Genomic DNA, 13,342 nt, shown 5'->3' with positions numbered 1-13,342 from the left:
AGTCACATACACTATTGTACTGTGCTCCTGTATACAGTCACATACACTATTGTACTGTACTCCTGTATACAGTCACATACACTATTGTACTGTGCTCCTTTATACAGTCACATACACTATTGTACTGTGCTCCTGTATACAGTCACATACACTATTGTACACAGTCACATACACTATTGTACTGTACTCCTGTACACAGTCACATACACTATTGTACTGTGCTCCTGTATACAGTCACATACACTATTGTACTGTGCTCCTGTATACAGTCACATACACTATTGTACTGTGCTCCTGTATACAGTCACATACACTATTGTACTGTGCTCCTGTATACAGTCACATACACTATTGTACTGTGCTCCTGTACACAGTCACATACACTATTGTACTGTACTCCTGTATACAGTCACATACACTATTGTACTGCGCTCCTGTATACAGTCACATTATTGTACTGTACTCCTGTATACAGTCACATACACTATTGTACTGTACTCCTGTATACAGTCACATACACTATTGTACTGTGCTCCTGTACACAGTCACATACACTATTGTACTGTGCTCCTGTATACAGTCACATTATTGTACTGTACTCCTGTATACATTCACATACACTATTGTACTGTGCTCCTGTATACAGTCACATACACTATTGTACTGTGCTCCTGTACACAGTCACATACACTATTGTACTGTACTCCTGTATACAGTCACATACACTATTGTACTGTGCTCCTGTATACAGTCACATTATTGTACTGTACTCCTGTATACAGTCACATACACTATTGTACTGTGCTCCTGTATACAGTCACATACACGATTGTACTGTGCTCCTATATAGTCGCATACACTATTGTACTGTACTCCTGTATACAGTCACATACACTATTGTACTGTACTCCTGTATACAGTCACATACACTATTGTACTGTGCTCCTGTATACAGTCACATTATTGTACTGTGCTCCTGTATACAGTCACATACACTATTGTACTGTACTCCTGTATACAGTCACATACACTATTGTACTGTGCTCCTGTATACAGTCACATACACTATTGTACTGTGCTCCTGTATACAGTCACATACACTATTATACTGTACTCCTGTATACAGTCACATACACTATTGTACTGTGCTCCTGTATACAGTCACATACACTATTATACTGTGCTGTATACAGTCACATACACTATTGTACTGTGCTCCTGTATACAGTCACATACACTATTGTACTGTGCTCCTGTATACAGTCACATACACTATTGTACTGTACTCCTGTATACAGTCACATACACTATTGTACTGTGCTCCTATATATAGTCACATACACTATTGTACTGTACTCCTGTATACAGTCACATACACTATTGTACTGTGCTGTATACAGTCACATTATTGTACTGTGCTCCTGTATACAGTCACATACACTATTGTACTGTGCTCCTGTATACAGTCACATACACTATTGTACTGTACTCCTGTATACAGTCACATACACTATTGTACTGTGCTCCTGTATACAGTCACATACACTATTGTACTGTACTCCTGTATACAGTCACATACACTATTGTACTGTGCTCCTGTATACAGTCACATACACTATTGTACTGTACTCCTGTATACAGTCACATACACTATTGTACTGTGCTCCTGTATACAGTCACATACAATATTGTACTGTGCTCCTGTATACAGTCACATACACTATTGTACTGTGCTCCTGTATACAGTCACATACACTATTGTACTGTACTCCTGTATACAGTCACATACACTATTGTACTGTGCTCCTGTATACAGTCACATACAATATTGTACTGTGCTCCTGTATACAGTCACATACACTATTGTACTGTGCTCCTGTATACAGTCACATACACTATTGTACTGTACTCCTGTATACAGTCACATACACTATTGTACTGTGCTCCTGTATACAGTCACATACAATATTGTACTGTGCTCCTGTATACAGTCACATACACTATTGTACTGTGCTCCTGTATACAGTCACATACACTATTGTACTGTACTCCTGTATACAGTCACATACACTATTGTACTGTGCTCCTGTATACAGTCACATACACTATTGTACTGTACTCCTGTATACAGTCACATACACTATTGTACTGTACTCCTGTATACAGTCACATACACTATTGTACTGTGCTCCTGTATACAGTCACATACACTATTGTACTGTACTCCTGTATACAGTCACATACACTATTGTACTGTGCTCCTGTATACAGTCACATACACTATTGTACTGTGCTCCTGTATACAGTCACATGCACTATTGTACTGTACTCCTGTATAGTCACATACAATATTGTACTGTGCTCCTGTATACAGTCACATACACTATTGTACTGTGCTCCTGTATACAGTCACATACACTATTGTACTGTACTCCTGTATACAGTCACATACATTATTGTACTGTACTCCTATATACAGTCACATACACTATTGTACTGTGCTCCTATATACAGTCACAAACACTATTGTACTGTGCTCCTGTATACAGTCACATACACTATTGTACTGTACTCCTGTATAGTCACATACACTATTGTACTGTACTCCTGTATACAGTCACATACATTATTGTACTGTACTCCTATATACAGTCACATACACTATTGTACTGTGCTCCTATATACAGTCACAAACACTATTGTACTGTGCTCCTGTATACAGTCACATACACTATTGTACTGTGCTCCTGTATACAGTCACATACACTATTGTACTGTGCTCCTGTATACAGTCACATACACTATTGTACTGTGCTCCTATATACAGTCACAAACACTATTGTACTGTGCTCCTATATATAGTCACATACACTATTGTACTGTACTCCTGTATACAGTCACATACACTATTGTACTGTGCTGTATACAGTCACATTATTGTACTGTGCTCCTGTATACAGTCACATACACTATTGTACTGTGCTCCTGTATACAGTCACATACACTATTGTACTGTACTCCTGTATACAGTCACATACACTATTGTACTGTGCTCCTGTATACAGTCACATTATTGTACTGTACTCCTGTATACAGTCACATACACTATTGTACTGTACTCCTGTATACAGTCACATACACTATTGTACTGTGCTCCTGTATACAGTCACATTATTGTACTGTACTCCTGTATACATTCACATACACTATTGTACTGTGCTCCTGTATACAGTCACATACACTATTGTACTGTGCTCCTATATACAGTCACATACACTATTGTACTGTACTCCTGTATACAGTCACATACACTATTGTACTGTGCTCCTGTACACAGTCACATACACTATTGTACTGTACTCCTGTATACAGTCACATACACTATTGTACTGTGCTCCTGTATACAGTCACATTATTGTACTGTACTCCTGTATACAGTCACATACACTATTGTACTGTGCTCCTGTATACAGTCACATACACGATTGTACTGTGCTCCTATATAGTCGCATACACTATTGTACTGTACTCCTGTATACAGTCACATACACTATTGTACTGTGCTCCTGTACACAGTCACATACACTATTGTACTGTACTCCTGTATACAGTCACATACACTATTGTACTGTGCTCCTGTATACAGTCACATTATTGTACTGTACTCCTGTATACAGTCACATACACTATTGTACTGTGCTCCTGTATACAGTCACATACACTATTATACTGTACTCCTGTATACAGTCACATACACTATTGTACTGTGCTCCTGTATACAGTCACATACACTATTATACTGTGCTCCTGTATACAGTCACATACACTATTGTACTGTGCTCCTGTATACAGTCACATACACTATTGTACTGTACTCCTGTATACAGTCACATACACTATTGTACTGTGCTCCTATATATAGTCACATACACTATTGTACTGTACTCCTGTATACAGTCACATACACTATTGTACTGTGCTGTATACAGTCACATACACTATTGTACTGTACTCCTGTATACAGTCACATACACTATTGTACTGTACTCCTGTATACAGTCACATACACTATTGTACTGTGCTGTATACAGTCACATACACTATTGTACTGTGCTCCTGTATACAGTCACATACACTATTGTACTGTACTCCTGTATACAGTTACATACACTATTGTACTGTGCTCCTGTATACAGTCACATACACTATTGTACTGTGTTCCTGTATACAGTCACATACACTATTGTACTGTACTCCTGTATACAGTCACATACACTATTGTACTGTGCTCCTGTATACAGTCACATACACTATTGTACTGTACTCCTGTATACAGTCACATACACTATTGTACTGTGCTCCTGTATACAGTCACATACACTATTGTACTGTGCTCCTGTATACAGTCACATACACTATTGTACTGTGCTCCTGTATACAGTCACATACACTATTGTACTGTGCTCCTGTATACAGTCACATACACTATTGTACTGTACTCCTGTATACAGTCACATACACTATTGTACTGTGCTCCTTTATACAGTCACATACACTATTGTACTGTGCTCCTGTATACAGTCACATACACTATTGTACACAGTCACATACACTATTGTACTGTACTCCTGTACACAGTCACATACACTATTGTACTGTGCTCCTGTATACAGTCACATACACTATTGTACTGTGCTCCTGTATACAGTCACATACACTATTGTACTGTGCTCCTGTATACAGTCACATACACTATTGTACTGTGTTCCTGTATACAGTCACATACACTATTGTACTGTACTCCTGTATACAGTCACATACACTATTGTACTGTACTCCTGTATACAGTCACATACACTATTGTACTGCGCTCCTGTATACAGTCACATTATTGTACTGTACTCCTGTATACAGTCACATACACTATTGTACTGTACTCCTGTATACAGTCACATACACTATTGTACTGTGCTCCTGTACACAGTCACATACACTATTGTACTGTGCTCCTGTATACAGTCACATTATTGTACTGTACTCCTGTATACATTCACATACACTATTGTACTGTGCTCCTGTATACAGTCACATACACTATTGTACTGTGCTCCTGTACACAGTCACATACACTATTGTACTGTACTCCTGTATACAGTCACATACACTATTGTACTGTGCTCCTGTATACAGTCACATTATTGTACTGTACTCCTGTATACAGTCACATACACTATTGTACTGTGCTCCTGTATACAGTCACATACACTATTGTACTGTACTCCTGTATACAGTCACATACACTATTGTACTGTGCTCCTGTATACAGTCACATACACTATTGTACTGTGCTCCTGTATACAGTCACATACACTATTGTACTGTGCTCCTGTATACAGTCACATACACTATTGTACTGTGCTCCTGTATACAGTCACATACACTATTGTACTGTACTCCTGTATACAGTCACATACACTATTGTACTGTGCTCCTTTATACAGTCACATACACTATTGTACTGTGCTCCTGTATACAGTCACATACACTATTGTACACAGTCACATACACTATTGTACTGTACTCCTGTACACAGTCACATACACTATTGTACTGTGCTCCTGTATACAGTCACATACACTATTGTACTGTGCTCCTGTATACAGTCACATACACTATTGTACTGTGCTCCTGTATACAGTCACATACACTATTGTACTGTGTTCCTGTATACAGTCACATACACTATTGTACTGTACTCCTGTATACAGTCACATACACTATTGTACTGTACTCCTGTATACAGTCACATACACTATTGTACTGCGCTCCTGTATACAGTCACATTATTGTACTGTACTCCTGTATACAGTCACATACACTATTGTACTGTACTCCTGTATACAGTCACATACACTATTGTACTGTGCTCCTGTACACAGTCACATACACTATTGTACTGTGCTCCTGTATACAGTCACATTATTGTACTGTACTCCTGTATACATTCACATACACTATTGTACTGTGCTCCTGTATACAGTCACATACACTATTGTACTGTGCTCCTGTACACAGTCACATACACTATTGTACTGTACTCCTGTATACAGTCACATACACTATTGTACTGTGCTCCTGTATACAGTCACATTATTGTACTGTACTCCTGTATACAGTCACATACACTATTGTACTGTGCTCCTGTATACAGTCACATACACGATTGTACTGTGCTCCTATATAGTCGCATACACTATTGTACTGTACTCCTGTATACAGTCACATACACTATTGTACTGTACTCCTGTATACAGTCACATACACTATTGTACTGTGCTCCTGTATACAGTCACATTATTGTACTGTGCTCCTGTATACAGTCACATACACTATTGTACTGTACTCCTGTATACAGTCACATACACTATTGTACTGTGCTCCTGTATACAGTCACATACACTATTGTACTGTGCTCCTGTATACAGTCACATACACTATTATACTGTACTCCTGTATACAGTCACATACACTATTGTACTGTGCTCCTGTATACAGTCACATACACTATTATACTGTGCTGTATACAGTCACATACACTATTGTACTGTGCTCCTGTATACAGTCACATACACTATTGTACTGTGCTCCTGTATACAGTCACATACACTATTGTACTGTACTCCTGTATACAGTCACATACACTATTGTACTGTGCTCCTATATATAGTCACATACACTATTGTACTGTACTCCTGTATACAGTCACATACACTATTGTACTGTGCTGTATACAGTCACATTATTGTACTGTGCTCCTGTATACAGTCACATACACTATTGTACTGTGCTCCTGTATACAGTCACATACACTATTGTACTGTACTCCTGTATACAGTCACATACACTATTGTACTGTGCTCCTGTATACAGTCACATACACTATTGTACTGTACTCCTGTATACAGTCACATACACTATTGTACTGTGCTCCTGTATACAGTCACATACACTATTGTACTGTACTCCTGTATACAGTCACATACACTATTGTACTGTGCTCCTGTATACAGTCACATACAATATTGTACTGTGCTCCTGTATACAGTCACATACACTATTGTACTGTGCTCCTGTATACAGTCACATACACTATTGTACTGTACTCCTGTATACAGTCACATACACTATTGTACTGTGCTCCTGTATACAGTCACATACAATATTGTACTGTGCTCCTGTATACAGTCACATACACTATTGTACTGTGCTCCTGTATACAGTCACATACACTATTGTACTGTACTCCTGTATACAGTCACATACACTATTGTACTGTGCTCCTGTATACAGTCACATACAATATTGTACTGTGCTCCTGTATACAGTCACATACACTATTGTACTGTGCTCCTGTATACAGTCACATACACTATTGTACTGTACTCCTGTATACAGTCACATACACTATTGTACTGTGCTCCTGTATACAGTCACATACACTATTGTACTGTACTCCTGTATACAGTCACATACACTATTGTACTGTACTCCTGTATACAGTCACATACACTATTGTACTGTGCTCCTGTATACAGTCACATACACTATTGTACTGTACTCCTGTATACAGTCACATACACTATTGTACTGTGCTCCTGTATACAGTCACATACACTATTGTACTGTGCTCCTGTATACAGTCACATGCACTATTGTACTGTACTCCTGTATAGTCACATACAATATTGTACTGTGCTCCTGTATACAGTCACATACACTATTGTACTGTGCTCCTGTATACAGTCACATACACTATTGTACTGTACTCCTGTATACAGTCACATACATTATTGTACTGTACTCCTATATACAGTCACATACACTATTGTACTGTGCTCCTATATACAGTCACAAACACTATTGTACTGTGCTCCTGTATACAGTCACATACACTATTGTACTGTACTCCTGTATAGTCACATACACTATTGTACTGTGCTCCTGTATACAGTCACATACATTATTGTACTGTACTCCTATATACAGTCACATACACTATTGTACTGTGCTCCTATATACAGTCACAAACACTATTGTACTGTGCTCCTGTATACAGTCACATACACTATTGTACTGTGCTCCTGTATACAGTCACATACACTATTGTACTGTGCTCCTGTATACAGTCACATACACTATTGTACTGTGCTCCTATATACAGTCACAAACACTATTGTACTGTGCTCCTGTATACAGTCACATACACTATTGTACTGTACTCCTGTATACAGTCACATTATTGTACTGTATACAGTCACATAGACCCTATATTTATGCAGCTCCTATTAGACCCTAATCCTGTGTTGGGGCTGGTGACATGCTCACGTACATACAGTGCTGTGTACTTTGTAGACCCTTTCATTCAGGGATTGGTAAAGCCATTAGTACTTGCGATCTCCACTGCCTGCGCTCCTAAGAGGATGCAGGGTTATCTGTAATGCTCGGTGCATTTATTCAGCTCAGAAGAAGTAATGCTTAAGATTGTTAATGGATTTTGGGAATGATAGGGGTAAAGAATAGGTAGTGTGGGTATAAAAGATGCGAAGAGTGTGATTGAAGAGAATGTAATAAGATTGTGATCTGTCAGAGCTTTCTTCATGTCACACTCTAGACTGTACACTGTAGGTGTAGATTTATATGGCGGCTTTATTTCGTACTGTGCTGGTGATAAAGCTGAGCCAGCACTAATCCAATGCAGAGCTGTGTGGTGTCATTTATTGTAAGATTGCTTTATTCTGATGACACGAAATTGTCCCACGTTAGGCAAAATATCCCAAACTGGAGAAGATAAAGCATGGCTTGACTATTCTGAACATTGACATAATGAGAAGGTCCAACAGGGCAGGAATTAGTGGTCTATAGAGGAGGTCTGTGACATCTCGAAATAGTCCCCCAAACCCTCTGGATGGCGTGATGCCAAACTAATGGATTACAACTGATGGCACGGCCGTTCCTTCTTCACAAGTGTGTTGGGCGCATGGTCTTGTGGGTTCTCCTCCTGCAGAACAGCTGCTGATGGACACTTGACCAGACCTGTCCATAAATTTCCACCCATGGAGAAACTGCTTTCCTATGTGCAGTGATGGACAGGTCTGGGCTCATGCCCCTCCATCAGCAGCCATTACACAATCATTTCTACCAAGAAAGGTGCAGTGGTCCAGTGACCATCAATCTCCAATGATTTGTTGTGGGAAACAAAACCCGTAAGATCATAATTATTATTGAGCGGCATAATTGCTTGTTGCTGTACTTCCCATTCACAGACAGTCTAGATTGTGGTGACATTGCTCTTTATTGCATTTTTCAGAAGTCTTCTCTGACTTTCTCATTTTTATACCAGCACTTTATATTTCTTTTCCCAGGATCGCACAATCATGTTCCATGGCTGGTCCAAGGAAAGATGCCGATGGTTTTTCCAGGGTGGATAAGGAGTACATTTCACAGTGGGCTTTAGTGAACAGGATCCATACCGAGTCACTCCATTAGTTTTCTGCTGGGAACTCTGCAGAAAAATGTCTTTATCCCCTGTGCTGTACAACCGCTAGAAGTGATGTCTGCAAGAAATCATCCGAGCTTTTGCATCCTTTGTCTCTTTATAGAAGGAGAGGACTATACATGAAGGCTAGAAATCTAAAGCTTCCTGTGCCCCCAATATCTGCGCGTAGCTTACCCCGCCATAGTACGGAGGTCTTACCGGTGGTGTAAATGTGGACTAAGCTGAAGGCACTTCTCATTACAATGGTGGATCTATGAGAAGAGACAGAAGAGGACTGGTCAAGCAGTGCATGAACTGGATGGAAGGACTGTACTGGGACCAGATGAATAGATTCCGCACTGTATTGTAATATTTATTAACTGGTTCTAGGATTATTCATTTTAGTCACAGCTGTTTACCAGTGTTTTATGTAGTTAGTGTCAAGGCATCAAACTATACAATTATAATTCACCGTTTTAGGATAAGGTGACTGTAAATAGACATTTAGTGGCATGGCATAGATGAAGGGCAATTCTATACTGACAAGTGAATGCATATGTATAGTGCCTTGTTAACAGGGAAGGAGGGACATGTGGAAAGGTGCAGGCTCACGTGTGGGGTGTGGGTACAGGAACATGGAGGACCAGTAATGGGAATGGACACGTTCAGGTTCCTTTATCAGTATTTCCCCACACTGAGTATGTAGAGTAGTGGCTCCTGTGCTTCCCCGATACGTTATCCCCAGATTAATCACATAACCTGCGATACATATCTGGTATAGAGGAAAGCCCCCCATACTCTTTACACTAATGTCACCCACACCCGCCAAAATCTATGGGTCCGGCCATCACTCCAATGTGTATGGGAGCATTGGCCAACCAATTGTCAGGGGAGATGTCCGTCAGGGATGCCCGGATTTCAGACTGCCGGTCACTTTGTTCTCCCGGAGCCGTCGATTGAGATGTCTGTCAGTGATTTTCTCCTGATGATCCAGTGATTGTGTACGGAAGGGTTGGTAGAGAAGGCTGTCGGCCAGAGCATCTTTTGGGCAACAGCCATCTAATATATATGGCGGTAACTAGTGCTCGTTACTGGAGTTTGCCAAGGGTGCTTGCGTATGCACCGAGTATCGCAGGTTCTCACGTGAGATGTTCAAGTCCCTGTGACCACAAGTTTCACAGCTGTCATGCAGCCACAAAACATGCGGGGATTGCCTATAGTCCCGTGTTTGTGAGACAATCCCAACATGTTTTGTTGTTTTGTGGCCGTATAACAGCAGTGAAACATGGCGGTGGGAACTTGAACATCTCACGTGAGCACCCGCAATACTCGGTGCATTCCCGAGCACCAACGGCAAACTCCAGTAACGAGCTCTTGCTCATCACTAACGGAAACTTCTACATGAGCTGACGACCAAATCTAGAGGAGCAGCTGGAGATTACCTTGTACATTGGTAAAGGATACCGTGTCCAGTGACAGTAGATTACTTTCAGAAGTGAAAAAGGGATGTTTATTTTTCTAGCAACAGTCCCACTCTTGCTTATGAGCTGGATCCCATAATGAGGTTAGACTGCATTACCAGCAGCAACCGAAGCACAAAAGTGATGCTATTTCTAGAAAATCAAGCTGGCCCATTTTATTTTATAGAATTCTACGTTAAAATGATTCTCTGTATTTGCCCATATCTTGCTTTTTGTAACATGATCATTACCTTTTTAGTTACTGAAAACATTCAAGTGATATATATATATATATATATATATATATATATATATATATATATATATATAGGACCAGGGGTCCCCAATGCTCTGAATGAGCGTGCCCCCTCCTAAAATATAACGCAAAGTGCTGTGTACTTGAGGCGAAAGTTGAAGAAAACTTTTTGCCGTTCGTTTTAATCTGATATAATATTTCAGGTGCATATGAAGTCTTAATAAGGATATGATCCACTTTCTGGATCATTTTTGGAACAAAATTGTATCACATTTTGCTTAGTAAATCTCAACATTGTTTCTTTCCAATATCGAAAGGCAGCTAGTCCCTGTGGTCTGTCTTGGAGCTTCCATTTTCCACAATGGTGAGGCTATAATAACGCATTGTAACATGTCCTGTTAAAAGTGAATGAAGGCCTTAATGAAGCTGTGAAAGATCTGAAGGTGCAGATGCGACTGAGCACCTCACCCGTTGCACTGTCCTGAAGAAGGTGTATAGCTGGAGAGATGGAAGGCTCCATACTCAACACTTCTTATTTCATCAGTATATGGATCTTCCCAGTTATGGACTCCACTTTCTGTGACTTCTGTGGACGTCCCAGGGTGACCTCCATCTTAGAACGAGCCCCTTTATCCTCTCCATGGTTCAGTCATGTGCTTGTGAGAACATCCGGGTGTTTTATGCTCCGCAGGCTGCCAACATTTTATCCTGTGACCTTCGGCGCACTTTCAATTGTCTTGTAGCTTTTTCTGTGAATAGTTCAATAAACTTTTCTGTAAATATTTCAATGTCATTCCTATTTTATGAAGGGTTACATTCCCAAAGTATTTCACGTTATGAAGGAATTACACAATAAATGTGACGTTGCAGGTTATGCTTGTGTTTCTTGGCTTCTTGAGTTCAAAGTAATATACAACCATACAAGTGTGTGTCTATTATTATTATTATTATTTATTATTATAGCGCCATTTTTTCCATGGCGCTTTACATGTGAGGAGGGGTATACATAATAAAAACAAGTACAATAATCTTGAACAATACAAGTCACAACTGGTCCAGGAGGAGAGAGGACCCTGCCCATGAGGGCTCACAATCTACAAGGGATGGGTGAGGATGCAGTAGGTGAGGATAGAGCTGGTCGTGCAGCGGTTTGGTCGATCGGTGGTTACTGCAGGTTGTAGGCTTGTCGGAAGAGGTGGGTCTTCAGGTTCTTTTTGAAGGTTTTGATGGTAGGCGAGAGTCTGATGTGTTGTGGTAGAGAGTTCCAGAGTATGGGTGATACGCGAGAGAAATCTTGTATACGATTGTGGGAAGAGGAGATAAGAGGGGAGTAGAGAAGGAGATCTTGTGAGGATCGGAGGTTGTGTCTATTCCTTCATCTGAATATGATCTCACCATGTACGAGGATTCATGAATCTTACTACAGAGAATGATACAACAATCTAATCAGTTGCATCAATTGTTCTACCACAAACATACATTTTCCTGTATCCGCATCTATGGGTCAAAGCAGAGAGCTGCTAATGATCAGCAGATCCCAATCTGGTAGGCCCTATCACTGTAGAAATGTCTGACTCGCTGTAATTTGCTCCTCAGGAGTTTCAGAAACCAAACTTGTTGGTCAGATACATGGCAACCTAAATGTGGTTTACAGTACAGGACAGCCCCACTTATGCGGATAAACATGTGGTAGTTACTGTTCACTATTCCAGTGTCTAGCCATGATGGTTTACATTTCCATATTCTTTTAGTGTATTAATTTTCTCAGTTATTGATCATCATTTTATACAACTATTTTCTGAACTCTGTTATGCAGAACTTGGAATGTAGAAAGCCTTGCTAAAGATATAAATTGTCCCGCTCAGTTTTCCTCTGGCTTTATTCCATTTAATAATTATTGGTTAACCGGAGCTAAGTTGCATTCAATGCCAAGCTGCAGAGGCAAGAGCAATTTCACTCTTGGACCAAAGAGAAATCAACTGTAGGAATCACTTGTGTAACTGACCTTTTGACTTTTGCAAGACACAACTTTGGGTATCCCACTGTGTGATGGGGTGCTACACCAGATGACCTGGCCTCCACAGTCACCAG

At 40.0% G+C, this 13,342-nt stretch overlaps 1 protein-coding gene across 8 annotated transcripts in view; it reads left to right on the top strand.

Moving 5' to 3' along the window:
* Positions 1 to 12,125, top strand: part of OPHN1 (oligophrenin 1) — a 117,144-nt gene extending 105,019 nt beyond the window's left edge. For 7 of the 8 annotated variants that reach the window (XM_077284927.1, XM_077284926.1, XM_077284929.1 and 4 more), the window contains one exon: positions 9,423 to 12,125. The gene's annotated coding sequence lies outside the window, so the exon portion shown is untranslated. The remainder of the gene's footprint in view (positions 1 to 9,422) is intronic. The other variant, XR_013221258.1, reaches the window with a different exon arrangement.
* The last annotated feature ends 1,217 nt before the right edge of the window (positions 12,126 to 13,342 follow it).

The sequence above is a fragment of the Ranitomeya variabilis genome, chromosome 2, assembly GCF_051348905.1.
Source record: "Ranitomeya variabilis isolate aRanVar5 chromosome 2, aRanVar5.hap1, whole genome shotgun sequence".
NCBI classification, from domain to species: Eukaryota; Metazoa; Chordata; class Amphibia; order Anura; family Dendrobatidae; genus Ranitomeya; species Ranitomeya variabilis.
Note: the sequence above shows the minus strand (reverse complement) of the source record. Positions and strands in the feature narration are given on the sequence as shown.